The sequence below is a fragment of the Podarcis muralis genome, chromosome 8 (genome assembly GCF_964188315.1).
Source record: "Podarcis muralis chromosome 8, rPodMur119.hap1.1, whole genome shotgun sequence".
In the NCBI taxonomy this organism is placed as follows: domain Eukaryota; kingdom Metazoa; phylum Chordata; class Lepidosauria; order Squamata; family Lacertidae; genus Podarcis; species Podarcis muralis.
In genome coordinates, this window is record NC_135662.1 from 37,157,881 (window position 1) to 37,174,387 (window position 16,507).

The 16,507-nt window shown below is 39.5% G+C and overlaps 1 long non-coding RNA gene across 1 annotated transcript; it reads right to left on the reverse strand.

The window, feature by feature from the left end:
- Positions 1–6,924: 6,924 nt before the first annotated feature.
- LOC144328702 (uncharacterized) lies at positions 6,925–12,950 on the reverse strand. The gene is made up of 2 exons (XR_013393924.1): positions 11,658–12,950; positions 6,925–10,072 (listed from the first exon to the last, which is right to left on the reverse strand). It is a non-coding gene; the product is annotated as an uncharacterized LOC144328702 (long non-coding RNA).
- Between the last annotated feature and the right edge of the window lie 3,557 nt (positions 12,951–16,507).

Sequence of the window (16,507 nt, forward strand, 5' to 3'; positions counted from 1 at the left end):
GATACTACTAGCATGGGGACACTTTTCAGACATAAAAAGAGTTCTGTGTTTTATTTCATTGTTGCAGAAGTGTATCCCATTTCAAATGAGATAAGCTGTCGACCTTTGCCAGACACTAATTCCTTGAGAGGACCTTCTCTGGAAAGACTGCAGACATAAACTTAATTACGTCTAGCAGTTTTGTCAGAAAACGAAACTTCTGCCCTTTTGTAATAGTAAATCACCATCACAATAATACATCTGTGTTTTGCAGCTTGGTCATGAAAGTGTCCCATTATATCTTAAGCTAATATTTCCCACAGTTTGTTGGAATTAATGGAATTAATGGGGTTGTGAACATCACCTAAAATTTATCACATAAGGCACAGTACAATTCTTGATTATTTCATCAACGATTTTGTTCACCCCTGGCTACCAGATACTTTGATTATTTCATCTTTTAGTTAGACATGCCTATGTGATCTCCATGGACCACATTAATTAATCTTGCTTGTGGAGATGTTGGAATTACTCAATTCTCAATTTTTCAAATCTCACTGAGGAGGCACAATTCACTTGCTACTTGCCCGTATGTTTGCAGAGGTCTGGATAGCTTCTTTTTGCATTACTATCTTTTGCTTATATAAGATCAATAGGCTCTTTGTCAGCACTCAGGGCTACTTTCCATTCTGAAGGTATACTCGCCCCTTGGGTGGATGAGGCTATTGTTTAATTACCAATGCTTCATCTGCATCTGCATGTCCTCTTGGCTTAAAATCAGAACACAGGATAAGCAATCTGCAGTGGTATTCCAAATGTTTGGGAGATGATCAATTTGGAAATAGAAGTCCCTAAGTCTGATGATTTGCTTACCTATTCTTGAGGTTGCTTGACTTGAACTATGTGTGATAAATGTTAACCTTATATCACAAGAAAGGCCAGAAGCATGTTAGAGCCTCTTTTTCAATGACAGAACATGTTCTTTTCTGATGCATTAAGCACTCTGGAGGCAAACGCAGCTGTAACTTCCCTGCCTCCTTTCATTTGCATCAAGACAACACCCAAAGCATAGTGGGAAGCATAGTGGGTTACAATTGTTTGTCTGCTAGTATCAAAACAATCAAGAGCAGGGAATGGGTTAGATGAAGAATGAACACAGTAGAAAAAGAGAGTATGCAATGGTCTTATTCACAGCAACAACCCTGGGAAGAGGCAATCTGCACAACTCTGTTTGCTTATTAAACTACTCCTTATTCTTTTACAGGAAAATTGCCTTTTGAATTGCTTAAAGGACATTAAGTGAACACCAAATTTACCTAGTGGCAGAAACTCACAAAACTCTTCATGTCATCTAAGAATGCCAAGCTTTGTGATTGGATTCAAGTGAAATATAAACTCTATGTGGAATATTAAAAAGGTGCTAAATAGCAAATATTTCAGACTGAGGACTCTGTTACTTAGAGCTTACCCAATAGGGTTGGAAAAAGATGTTCCAGACACTTCAGGCTGAAATGAAGAATTAAAAACTGTGAAGGCTCCTTTATAACAGATGATGCCCATAAATGGACCATGCTAAAACTAAGCTGGGGTGGTGAACAGTTCTTGACATAAGGGCTGAATTTACACTTGGGCAACCCTCCAACTGAGCAACTGAAGTGGCTATGACACATGCACACACACGCATGGCACAGCCACCCTGCCCTCATTTGATCCAAGCAGATCTACTCAGGAATAGGTAACTATCACCCATTCATCAAACAATCAATTTCATGACCAGTGAGGGCAGTTCACATCCCCACCAGTGCGCTGAGCTGCTCTTCTTTTCTTTCTTCTTTCCACCACTGCCAAAATTGGTGGGATCTTGAGGGCTCTGTCATGACATAGCATCATTCCCAGGGGTATTCTTTTGGTCGGGGGAGATGTCTAGCCCCATTGGCTAAATGTACCTGCCCTCCCTTCCTCCAGAGCCAGCTGCAAAGTCTACACACACGCTTGAGAAGAAACAGTGGGGTTCTTAAGGATTGGTATGTTAAGGATTGTGAGTTTTATGGGTCACTTATCTGGTCAGTCATGTGAGACTCAAGGTCATATACTCAGCGGTGGGTAATATATCTCCTGCCTCTGAGCTCAGTTTATCAGTCAGTTTTTTTCTTTCTGTTTTCCTGTTCTTTGCTTCTGTAACCAGACATGCTCTTAGGAGCTGAAGTTTTTGAACCTTCCTGGGGATCCAGTAAGACCTGTATACTTTTAAACCTCAGTAAACTGTTACTGAAGAATTCTGCTGCCTGTGTGTGTTTTACTTTGGAACCAGATGCATCGGCTACTCTGCTACTTTCTCCCCATGCACTAAGGTTGTTGCATTCAGGCATGGAAACTGTGTTTCTGTGTGTGTGTGTGTGTGTGTGTGTGTGTGTGTGTGTGAGAGAGAGAGAGAGAGAGAGAGAGAGAGAGAGAGAGAGAGAGAGAGACTGGATTTTGCACCAGCCCTGTCATGGCATTAGTGGCAACAATGTCACACTCCTGGTCTAAATTCAGTTTGGAATCTGTTACACACTCTAGACTAGGGGTGGGGAATCCTTTTCAGCTTGCAGCGGCATAGCAACCCCCGCTAGCGCCTGGGGCGGACCAAATTTTTTTTAGGGGAGCCACCAAACGTCTTGTGCTATTTTTAGCAGAGCTGCCAAAACTTCCGTAGCTGGTGTTTTGAAGGATGGGCAGTGGCTCCACCCCTTGCAGTGCCCAAGATGCCCAGCAACCACCATGCTGCCCTACCACCCCATACCACCCTGAGACACCCCCCCCCGGTGCCCAGTGTGCCACCCCCCCATCTGCCCCTACTTTCTATCCCTATTCTATAAATGCACATTTGGCATTGAATAATAATAATAATAATAATAATAATAATAATAATAATAATAATAATTTCTTACTTATACCCCACCCATCTGGCCAGACCTCCCCAGCCACTCTGGGCGGCTTCCAACAGGATATTAAAAACACAATAAAAGATCAAACATTAAAAAGCTCCCTAAACAGGGCTGCCTTCAGATGTCTTCTAAAAGTCAGATAGTTGTTTATTTCCTTGACATCTGGTGGGAGGGCATTCCACAGAGTGGGTGCCACTGCCAAGAAAGCCCTCTGCCTGGTATGTAATGGGAATAAAATTGGAACCGTATCTATCTAGCCTGGATTTTGTTTTGTTGGTTTCAATTGTCAAGATTGTTTTTAATTATAATACGATACAGCTAAATTTTCCCCATATCTGTACATTTCTTCCCAATTTGCATAATTTTTAAATTTCATGAGTAAAAATTTGTCCTTAAAATCTGAAATGACGTAATTCAAGATGGCAAAAATACAACTGATCTATCCGAGATCGAGAGGTTTCTGTGCCCCTGGCAAAATAGTTTAAATCTTAAGTTTAAATCTTAAAACAGAATGAAAATGTACTCCACCATGGTCTAGGGTTGCTAAATAAAGCTAATATTTGATCTGAACATCTTATGCAAAACTGTATTATAAGGCTGAATAAATTAGATAGGTCAGACTTCATTCATTATGTTTGTGTACATGTGAGGTTTAAAGGGTGAAAGTAAAGTCTTCAGATGTAATAATATAATTTAAACAAGTCAGCAACTATGTCATCATTCTCAGTTCGCATTAGAGCAAAATTGTCCTTAATAAAATGAGTGGTGGGGACTCAACTATGCCAAACTTGTATATTGGGTCATGATTAAGTAAAACAAGTCTCAGAGTAGAGCTCTGAATGGGGTTGGGATATATTCATGAGCTATTCAGTGGGCTCACATTAACATGTGCAGTGCTGAATCACCCAATCAAAGAAACCTTTTTATGGGAACTGATAGAACAAGGGATTTACTGTGATAGTTGGAATCTATAACCTACTCATCTAGGTTATTTGAATTTTGTACAATCCTTCAGTAACACCGAAGACCTTTCTCTCTCTCTCTCAATCTCTCTCTCTCTCTCTCTGGCTCTAGAAATTGAACCATCATTCAAAATGTATGACTCTGATCAGCTCAGCACTGTCAGAAATTCATTTCTGAGTGTTAATGCTGCAAATAGTTTTGGATTTCATGTGGCAGAAAACCATTTCTTAGCAAGAATATTTTATGTTAAAATTGATATATCTACTGCCAAACGTGTCTCTGATCAGGACTCATTATTTCATATTCACACAAATGTAGTATCATTTTTCAATCAGGGAGCTATCAAACAATAAAATACAAATGCCAGCCCATTTATATTCAGTGCACACCATCCTAGTAGCTACATCACCATAGTTTCTGAACACCAGAAACTTATCAATAAGCATTGTGAGATATGAACCTAGTGATGATGATGATGGTGGTGGTGATTTTATTTTTACCCTGCCCATCTGTCTGGGTTTCCCCTGGCATTCTGGGCGGCTTCCAGCATATATAAAAACATAAGTCATATTCTATTGATCCAAAGATGTGACCTGAATAAGTGAGATACAGAGAAGATAGCCCTTACTACCCATCTTTTAAAACTCAGGTTTAAGGCATTTTTAGTCCCGTTGAAGGAGGAGGAATAGGGGAGGGAGGGAGGACTGCATAGACAGCATGCAAATTCAGAAAGCAAGGCAATAAAATAGATTTGAACACAGCTGAGTGTGTGCTTATCTCCAAAGTAATACATTTGATACCGAGACAGCTTCTGAACTAAATAATGCAATCAATTACAAAGCAATCTATTGTGGCCTTGGTGTGAACCTTGGAAGTTTGCATTAGGATTCAATTTGGAAGTCGAGGTTTTCTGTACAGAAAGTAAAGTTTTCTAGACCAGTGGGCAGGGACATGTAAATTAACTAGAATCACTTTGGATTGATGTGTCTGTTGTGGTTTAATAGAATCAAATGGGTATAAATCTTGTTTGGGTGGAAAGAAGCCGTTAGCTGTTTTAATCAGACAAAATCACCAAATAAAGAGGTACATTTGGACCTTTGTGGGAAAATTAACTTATTCATAAAGGAGAGAATTAATAGTTTTGTTTAAATCACCACAGATTTGACTTGTTCAATCAAGCCACTAAACATTCATTGGGTTTGAATGAAATGAAACAATTTTATTTCTAAAACTATTTCAAGGCTCACTATAGAACTAGAATGGATTTAGCTTCCCAATAGATACTATGAACAGTACATTTAGAAATATAGGCAAATTATATACACAGTCTACTGCTGAAGTGACTATTTCTGAGCAGTGTAGCTGATTTTTAGAAATATAACATATGAAAAGGAGCCTTAGCTTGTGGTGTTCAGAATGTAAGCTAAATACATAATATATTTGTATGAACTGCATAGTGAAGCAGTTTTGAGGCATAGATTGGCAAAGTCATGTACACATTGGCTCCTGATATTATTGGAAGAGAAATAACCTAACCCAGAAATGTGGGGGCACTTGCACAAGTCTATTTGGTGATTGGACTGTTTAGGGAAGTTTTTAATATTTAATGCTGTATTGTTTTTAACACTTGATTGGAAGCCGCCCAGAGTGGCTGGGGAAACTCAGCAAGATGGGCGGGGTATTATTATTATTATTATTATTATTATTATTATTATTATTATTATTGTTTCACAAACAGGATGTTGTTTCTCTGTTGCATTGGTGGTCATTTTAAAACCTCAACTTATGTGTTAAATTCATAAATATGTATTCTGTAGATAACACTGCTTTTCAGACCTTTGGAAAAATTGTTGATTTCTCACTACCAGAGATGGCATATAATATATTATACTTACAAATGGCAGAAAATTCTAAATTCTGTTCTTGACAGTATTTGAGGGATTGACTTTTCAGAAACACTCAGCATTGAAGACCTACCAAGAATTCTACCTTGAATTTAAGCCAGTTTAGCTGTCTCAATATCTTTTCACAATGGCTCTTCCTACAGCAAAGGATAAAGTTCTATTTCACTTGTAGATGTTAAAAGAGAGTGGGTTGAACTTGAATTGAACACAAAAGATTTGCTTCATATACAAAATGACAGAACTTTGAAAATGTTAGTTGGCATTGTAAACAGAAGCCAGTTCCCTAGACCAATGTCATTCTGGCTTCAGGCAGGGGTGGTTTCTGAACCGTTTTTCTTGCCCAGATTGATAACCTGCGTCAGGGAAAGGACAGCTTGATAAATCTGCTTGATTTCTATGCAGCTTTTGATATCTTCTTGGACTGGAATGACTCTGTGAAATGGGAGTTGGAGCCACGGTGTTACAGTGGTTTGACTCATGGCCCGTGGTAGCACTGCTGGACTCTGAGCTTTCGTTTAAAAACAAAAGCAAGCTATTCTGTCTCTGGAGAGTAAAGAAAAAAAAGGAAATCATGTCCAGAAAAACTTCAAAGTATATGCTGGCCATTCCTCCTGCATGTTTTCGGTGAATGAATGAACAAGGCAGTGATGAGTGGACTGCTTTGGACACCAGGTGACAGGAATCCCTGAGTCCTAACAACAGGCTTCTTGCTCCCCCCCCCTTTCGTATCTGCTTACAATCTCCAAAGAGATTTCCTTACCCCCACTCCACTGCCTTTCCTTTCTTCATAGCAATCAATGGATTCAAGTTACAAGAACAGAGATTCCAACTAAACATTGGGAAGAACTTTCTGATATTAAGAGCTGTTCGATGGTGGAATGGTCTCCCTCGGGAGGTTGTGGGCTCTCCTTCCTTGGAGGCTTTTAAGCAGAGGTTGGAAGGCCATCTGTCTTGGATGCTTTAGTTGAGATTCCTGCATTGCAGGGGGTTGGACTAAGTGACCCTCGGATTCCCATACAACTCTACAATTCTAAGATTCTACAACATGTGGGTGGTTGTTTAAGAATGCCCCCCTTCATGGCAAATGCAAAAAACCCTACATGGATAAAGTCCAGGCAGTTAACTTATAGTACAGTACAGTAACATATATGTCTACTCGGAAGGAAGTCACTTTAATGGGGCTTGCTTTGATTTCAGTTAAATTGGGTATAGGATTCTGGTAAGATTGATTGAAGTTGTTTTTTGTGGGGGTAGGGAACAGAAAAACATGGAACAAAGATGCACCAGTCTGGTTAAAGGAAGTAGAATTTGATGTCTACAGTACAAGGACCAAGTCCCCTTTTGCAGCCATTTTGCAGCCGCGATGGCACCCCACCAGGATCGCATTGCCGGGGGCGGTGCGCTCCCCCCGCACTCCTCTTCCTCTGTCAGTGATCCTCATTCACCAAACGAAGAAAAGATATACAGTAATCTGTTCTGTTCCTTTCCAAGAATATGTCAGGGAGTTTTATATACTGAGCAGACTTGTGTGCAATGGAGCAGTCTCTGCTGAGATGACTGTAGAAAATGTTATCATTAGTTCTGTTGGGCAACAGTATTAGCAGACAGAAAACAGTTGGTGGAAGCCAGGATGATTAAGTCACTACTAGCTAGTCAGCATCGCAAAGCAAGATGTATCCAAAAATATCAATAATGTTGATGAAGGCAGAATGAAGTCACAGTGCACAGCCTAAAAACATGATGGAAATGAAACATTTCTATTTCATATCAAGAAATCAAGGATTTGCAAAAGTAACCAACTTCACTAAACTCTCCCCAAGCAAGTAGCACTTTCTTGATCACAGATATATCAGGGCAAATTCAATTATTAATAGCTGCATTAAATGACGTACTGGCACAATCTGAAGAAAACACAAAGGCACACATTGGACCATAAAATTAGCAGTGCTAAAGGATGAAAAGGAATAAGGATATACACAATGCTGCTGTAGACATCATTCCAGCAGCCTCTAACTATATAGCATGCACGACCCTCCAGGACAAGTTTCCTTATTGTTTAAGGCCACATGGACAACCTCTGAAATGGTTTTGGTATGGAAGCTGCTTTAACAGGCTGAGCATCTTCCTGACTTGACCCCGTTGGGTACAGCGGCATTTGTATGCCACTTACAGCCCCCACCAAAAGATTCTCCTTCTGGATGGAGAACAGTCCATGTACTGAAACATTGCACATGTCTTAGTTGCCACATGAAGCAGTACCAATGAGGAGGCTGTTTAAAGCAATCTCCATGTAGCTATTGTAACACAGAGGCTCTGACTGCTTGGGGTTTGGGGAACTAATTATAGAAGATTCCCAGGATTCACATTTCCAGGTCATTAATCTAGAATCTATCCATTCTTGGCTTTCACTCTTCAGTGTAAAAGCATCATTGGATGTTTGACAACATTCAAACCTGACAGCAGAGATGGGGTGTTCTTGATCTCTGGTTGTGATGGGTTTCCAATAAAAAGCTGCTCACAGCACAGGTTAGAAGTATTACAGTATGCTCTGCAAAATCTTTAATAGCTGACTGCCAATTCTTCATCATGTGCACGAGAGGAAACTCTTCTGTTTCCTTTCCATTGCCTAGGTCTCTTGGGGTCATTGCCAATGTTGGTGTCTTAAAGGAAACAGGCACCTGGAAGTTTGGCATGAGTTTCTTAGGGTAATAGCCATGAAAAACGGATCTACCAAACTAGCACATCACAAATTCAGACAGTGTACTTTGTATTAATTTACAACATTCACATCTAAAAATGAATGGTGCACAATGGAGAACAAAGGCCATAAGGCAATAATTGCAATAGAGACTACAAAAGTTAAACTTCTATAATTGGATGTTGTATTACATAAGCACTTTATGATCACTGAAATAGTTTTGCTTTTAGTCTTAGGTGAAATGTAACATTGTTAAGTGTGATTTATTTCTTGTTTATAGCTAGCACTATCCGTGTTTGTGTGTGTGTGTGTGTGTGTGTGTGTGTGTGTGTGATCAGCATATGTGTGTATGGAGGCAAAAAGGTCAAGCAATGCCAGAGATAGCTGTAGGTGTATCACACGATTATGCAGAACACAAGTAAATACAGAATCCAATCAAATGAATAATCATATGAAATCACTCAACTGTTCTGTTCAGAAGTAATTTGTGGATTGTAAGTATACTTATATAGGGTTGCCTACACCCTTGTGCAAATTAATTGAAACAAAGCATGTTTTCTATCTTACTCATAATCCTGTACTCAAAACAAACACGAAAAGTCAGTTGATCATTATGGCGTTGGAAGCCTGCAGCCAATAGAAGGAATGATGTGCTCACCACAATATATTGAGGTTCTACGAAAAAAGAGTTATTCCAGAGCTGGAAAAGAGGTGTCCTGATGGTACTGGGATATTGTAGCAGGACCTAGGCCCCTGTCATGCATCGAAAGTGGTGAAGAAATTCATGACAGAGCAGCAAATACAGATACTTGATTGGCCAGGGAATTCCCTGGACGTGAATCCCATTGAGAACTTGTGGGCTATATGCAAAAGTCGCCTCCGTGCTGTAGACTGTACGACAGTGGAGAAGCTCATTCAGGCGCTGATTCAAGTGTGGTAAAGGTAAAGGTAAAGGTAAAGGGACCCCTGACCATGAGGTCCAGTCGTGGCCGACTCTGGGGTTGTGGCGCTCATTATGTTTTATTGGCCGAGGGAGCCGGCGTACAGCTTCCGGGTCATGTGGCCAGCATGACTAAGCCACTTCTGGCGAACCAGAGCAGCGCACGGAAATGCCATTTACCTTCCCGCCGGAGTGGTACCTATTTATCTACTTGTACTTTGACGTGCTTTCGAACTGCTAGGTGGGCTGGATCAAGTGTCGTCCAAGGATCCAAAAATCAACAGTGACTGTTCGAAACAAGTAGACTCCATGCCAAACCATGTTCAAATGCTGCTTAAAAATAGTGGAGCTCATATCCGTTACTAATGTATGTATATGTGAGTTTTGTACATGTATATGTGAGTTTTGTACATTGTTTGTTTCAATTAATTTGCACAAGGATGTATATCCAGGGCTGTTCCAGAGCCTATTTAATATTATTGTACTGAATCAAAAACCAAATGTAAAATTACAGAATCCATATCACAGATGTCAGAAATTGCAGGTGCCTTAATTATACCACCCACCTTTTATGGCAATGATCAGGCTTTTGCTGGTGAAAAATAGATGAGTCTAGTGCTTCCTCTCTGCCCTATACTCGTAGATCTCAGGGCGGTTCACACTATAAAAGTACAATAAAGTACATAAAAACACATAATAAAAATAATTACAAAGACAATCCAATAATTCCATCTTCCATAACACATTTTATGACGATTTAAACTTGATATTAGGTATTACTGATTATAGTAATTGTTTTCAATATATTTTGCCACCAGAAAATGGACGAAGTTTTATCAAGCTTTTTTTTTAAGGCTACTGTGCCTTTACTTATAATATTCCTCCTTGTGACTCCTGCCCCTATAATAGCCTCCTGTTCAGCCTTACTTATGATTGGTTTCTTAGCCGGTTTACAGCACAATGCTAACCATGTCTACTCAGAAGCCCTATTGAATTCAATGGGACTTTCTCCCAGATAAGTGGGGTTCAGGTTGCAGCCTTAGTCTTTTATTGATGTTCTTTTTATTGCAGAAGAGACAAAATCAATCATTATACAGTATGCTTTAAAAAGTATAGGAATTGCATGATTAAGCTGCAATCAAGTACCTACTTGTTAAGGATGAGGCCAAACAGGTAGAAGCCACATGGAGAAAGCTTATAATTAAAGTAATAGAGGATCTTTGTTGAACAGGACTTATTTCTGGCTTCATAGAAGGCTCTTCATCCTGAGGATGCATATTGTTATGTACTATAGTGCTCTGTTAAATCATTTGTGGAACCATCATTTCCTAGTGCTTAAGTGCCTGCTGAAGTTTGTTTATCCACCACTCCGTCTTTCTCTTTGTTCAGCACTGAAGCCATTCAATTGTATGTGTTTCTGGGTGTTCCTGATTTACTGAATAAAACCACTGAGAGTTTTTAGAACTCTGAAGTTCTAAACTCTACCGCAATTGATCTATCCCCCTCTGCAACCTATCTGTTTGCTGAATTCCATTTCATGCTAGTTCCTCATATCTTTGGACAGGCTAAAAAAACCCATAGCTAGGCGCACGCGCGTGCACACACACTAAACTCAGAGGTGGATCTGAGATTATCATTGTTCAGATATAACTGGTGTACATCCTTTTGGGCAGCTGTTCACTCAGCTATAGTTTTGATCTGAAGGAAAAGTGAGTTTATGAGATATCTGCAGCCTGTAACTTAAAGGAACCAAGGGAAGTGATGCTGTCAGAAACACTCTATTTGGCATGCAGGACTGATGCAAACCACTGAGCAGCAAAAGGAATCATAGAACATGCCTGTCACACAGCATTCTTGTTTTCTTTGCTTCCAAAGTCTGACAGGACTTTTTACATGCACTTTCTCTTTAAAAGAAAACTCTTTACTGGCAATCTGGACCATACCAATTCCTGTTGTTAGGTGAATCTTATGGATGGCCAGAGAGCTTGGATGACCCCTCCAAACTTTGGGGTGTGTATGTGAAAGATAGACAGATATTACATTCAAGCGGATTGGTTGCTCCACTGACTCAACAATAAGCACAACCCTAAGGTAAGCACTTTGAGGCTCTGTTGGCTTTAAGTGAAGAAATTTAAGCACATAATTTAACACTCCCATTTAATCAACTGGACCTCAATTTGGCTACATCCTGCTCCGCAATATGCCATATTCCTTTGTTGTCATCCAATCTTGACTTCTATGCTTACAGGTTTCAGGTTAGTTGAGAAGTTGTGCCATTGGTTCCTCTGTAGGCATAGCTGAATACATTGGTTTCAGTAGGAATATAATAACCTCACACCAGTCCCAGGCTGGCAAGTTTTTGCTTCCTTGCTGGGGATATGGGAAGTGCTGAGATCATGTGGGTCCAAGGCTTCCCTCAATATGCTCCAATATGCCCTTGTCAAGTCCTACTACCATTGTAGCACTGTAGAAATTAAATTAGCTTCTTTCTTTCTTTCTTTCTTTCTTTCTTTCTTTCTTTCTTTCTTTCTTTCTTTCTTTTTGAAATTGTACTCGAAATAAAAGAATGTCAATGATTATCTGCCAAGATACAAATTTGCATTGTTAATATTTTCATAATGCATAACGTTTGCATAACTTTTCTGCTTGGACTAAGCTTGCCAGATTTCACTTTCCTAGTTCTGATTTGTTGCAAACAGTTGTCCTTTCCCTAATTATGTTCTATAACATGGCTGGAATAAGAAGACAACAGAAATTATATGCAGATGTAGAACTGATGTGTAGTCAGCTTTATATTCAAACTTCCAGTGCACACAACAAGAAGCGAACCCAGCAAGTTTCTAATTACTGCACTGTTGGATATCAAGAGCAGCAGAGAGATGACTGATTAACAGGTTGTACAAAAGAGGTTTTGAATACAAATTTTAAAAACCTGGAAAAAATAAAGTTGCTTTCATTGGTGTTTATATATACGGAATCTAGACCATTTTCATATTTAGGACACATTTAATGTAGATTTTAAAATCACAGCAATATGAACTATTATTTATTTATTTCCAACTTCTTTCTTATTTTGCAGTAAATTGTAAATGGTCAACTCTTCAAAATGAGGGTTATGAATAAAAATGTTATTTTTTTAATTCAACAGGCAACTCCATGTTACCAGTTCTAGTGTGGAATTGGTAAATATCTCCACACTCTTCCCAAAATTAATGGGCACTTAGATTTACCTGCCCTGCAGAAAAGGGCAGGTACAACCCTGCACATACCTACTAAGATGACAGCTTATGAGCACATACTAAAAAAGTTCTTTTGTAAGTATAATGAACACCCCCCCCCCACATATGCAACCCCCCCCATTTATGTGCGTTCAATATGTCCACGACCATGCATACGCGCATTGCTCCAAACCCAGAAGTGACCCAAAAATGTCACAAAAAGGGGCAGAATGGGGCGACGCGGGTGTGGAATGGGGCGTTTCCAGGCTTAAAGGTTCCGGGCCCTAAGGAAGCCAAACTATCCTCCACCAGGGCCAGGGCTTTTTCAGTGATGGCTCTGACCTGATGGAATGCTCTGTCCCACGAGACTAGGGCCCTGCAGGACTTGATCTCCTTCTGCAGGGCGTGTAAGACAGAGCTATTCCACCTGGCCATCAATTTGAATTAGCCTGATCCTCTATTCCCTTTCCTCTTCTATGAAGAAACCCTTTCTGGGACTCCACATTTAAATTCTTCCCTGGTCTCCTTGCTGGCCCTAGTAGACCAACTTGGCCAGTAAGCCCTGGTGATCATTTGATGTCTACTGACTGGTTCCCTACCCCCCCCCCCCAAAAAAATGACCCCTGAATTTTTGAATTTTATTGATATTGATGCTGCATGCTGATATTGAGCATGACTTAGCAGGACATCACTCCATACGTCTTTGTTCTTTTGTTTATGCTCCATGTGTTTAAATTATATTTGTGAATCTCAAAAATATTTTGTTGTTGTTAATATATTGTATAGAAATGTTGTGCATAGATAAGCTCAGTCATTCTCTGGTCCTGAAGAAACTGGCGAGGATGCTAAAACTCATTTCACCTTCTCCTTCCTCTTCAGCTTGGGTTGTGGAAAAGAGAATGGTGCATCATCGTAAGTTGCACATTCCTATGTGGCTTAACCTGTCCCTTCTTTATCCCACACCTTCACTCTTTATCCCAATGCCCAAATCCCCTTTGCTCACAGTCAACTACGGCATAGGAAATAATATGAGCATTCCTGAAACGAAGTCATGTTTACCTCCTGATTTATTTATATATTTGTCCTTTGCTAGGTGACATAATTAGAATGTGCAAATATTGCTAAGCCAATCTAATTTGCATTTCTGTTGCCTCACTTCATGATATCCATGGAGCTTTTCAGATCTCTTGTGCATGTCATAACAACCAATCTTTTTATTTCCTATGTCTTTCCGTTAGCCCCCTGAGATAGATAATAACTTTTAGTTTGTCAGTGTGACAAAGCAAATGCTCTAATCAAATACTCCCAAGGGCAATTGGAATGCATAATAACAGGGACTTTGATGGCCTTATCAGATGTGCATCAAAAGGCTCACATTAGGAACAGGAACAAATGATTTCTGTGAAATGAAAATCTTTAGGAATCTGGATAATTAGATTAAAACAAAGAAAAGAAAAAGAGACACAATGCTATTGTTTTTGCAATGTGACATAATAGTACTTTTTAGCACATATTAAAATATCAATAATTGACCTTTTATTTTGATTTTAATCCTGCTTTCAGTAGCCTTAATTGATATTAATACATGAGCTTGAGATATAAACTTTGTGTTTTATCTTGTATTTTATCCTGTGAACTGCCCTGAGATCTCCTGATGAAGGGCGGTATATAAATTTTAAAAATAAACAAATAAAAATAAACTCATTTGCTTTTCCCTTATGAGGTTATTTTGCAAGACATCGCAATGAAGAACTCCTCACAGTTGAGGATGGAAGAAATGTAGCTTGCTAGCTTTCAGTGAAAACTCAGGAAGTTACTGCAAACAATCAGGTCTGATGGACTTCATTTGTTGATTACATTTTAGAGAAATGTTATTTTGTAGCATGGTGGATCCTAGGGCACTGATTGCGCTTTGAAAAAAGAACAGAAAACCTAATGGCAGAGGCATCTGTGGGCAGAAGAATTGCCATAGGGTTCTAGAAAGTCTCCTCCCACATCTTCTCAGTTTGTGCTCATGAGACGTGTTGGGCATTTCCTAGAACAGAAGGATGACACACTCTCTTTCCTGCTTTCAGGCCCTTCCTGGAATTACTTTGATCTCCACTGAACCCCTAAGGCTCCATTAGACTCCTGATTATTTTGTGTTGGGATCTTATGATATTTACTTTCCAATATTACCACAAATTCATTGAACTCCCCATATTTCTTATTAAACTCTCTTCTTCTTAATATCAAAGTAAGCAAGAAAAGCTTCTGAAAATTGTTTTCTGTGGTTTATAAACATGGCTGATGCTGATTAAAATGAGCTTCATTAGCACCAACCTCACTTTGCATATTAAACCAACAAGACTAGGACGACTCAACCACATCCTCTTTAACAAACTATCAAGTGGACTTTCTACTTTCTACTTTTATCAGACAGGAAATCCCTATATTCCCAAAGCCAATTCAATATGGGATTTTCACTCACCCTCTTGCCACTCCCACACCAGGCATTTAAAGCTCTGAATGGTGCAGTTTCTAGGATTATTTTGGGGAAGCAATGAGCTTTAAATGTATGTGTGGTGTGCATGCAGCCACAGGGGGGAAAACAGCAGATATGAGACTCTGCTTTAACACCAATCTAATTTGTAAACTACTACAGTGATACCTCAGGTTACATACGCTTCAGGTTACACACGCTTCAGGTTACAGACTCCGCTAACCCAGAAATCATGCTTCAGGTTAAGAACTTTGCTTCAGGATGAGAACAGAAATAGCATGCCGGCGGCGCAGCGGCAGCAGGAGGCCCCATTAGCTAAAGTTGTGCTTCAGGTTAAGAACAGTTTCAGGTTAAGAACGGACCTCCGGAACGAATTAAGTACTTAACCTGAGGTACCACTGTATACTAAAATGGCCCCCCCCCAATTCCACTTCACTCACTTTCACTTTTAAATAATTGGGATTTTTTTTAAAATGCAATAAAATCTATAAACTAGGGTTCTCTCTCTCTTTCTTTTACTGGGATAAGTAATTAAGCATAATCTTAATCTGCAGACAGAGATAACCACCTGGACCTTGTACATTTTTGAAGCTCCTATATAGCATCCTGTCTGATAGTAAATATAAACAGTAATTAAAAAACAAAATTGAAGCTAGTATTGACAGTGAATGGCTTTGCTTGCTAAGTTCAGAGAGGAAGAGGAAAGCTACTGTTTAGCATATGGTGCCGTCCAAAATAGAAAGATGAGATGTTCTGTTCTGTCATAGCACCTTATGCTTCCATTCAGCCATACTTAGGCATTCACAGACGAAATTACTTCTGTAGCTCCAGCACTCATATTTAATGCCACACAGCCTGTTAACAAAATAAGGCCTTGGTATTAAAGTGTCACCATGGTGGTAGCTGTAATGAATACATTCATTCAGGTGCATTTAAAAAGATACTTTCTAAGGAGAAAACAGATCGCTCCAAAGATTAAACATGGCTGAGCAAAGCATACATAACCAATGCTGCTGAAATAGATGTTTAAAAGTGTTGAAAAAAAATGAATAGCACCACTTTGGAAAATAAGATGTTTCCAGTTTGACGGTAAAGGCTGTAATGTAAAGTAAAGCCACAACAAACCGCTGAATGGAGTAAAATGTTCAGTGGGAAAAGGGGGCGGGAATTATTCATTTCCAAGGAAAGGAAGTGCCATTTTTCAGATGAAAGGAAGAAGCATCCACGAAGAATTGCGAGGTTGGAGTAATGGGAGGAAGTAAAAGGAAATCACAATAGGTTCAGAAATGCAACATTAAGGCCATTTAAATTACTTTTAAACAATCCTGTGAGAATGCTTTGGCATGTGCTAGGAACATAGGAAGCTACCTCGTGCTGCAATGCAGTATTGATACAT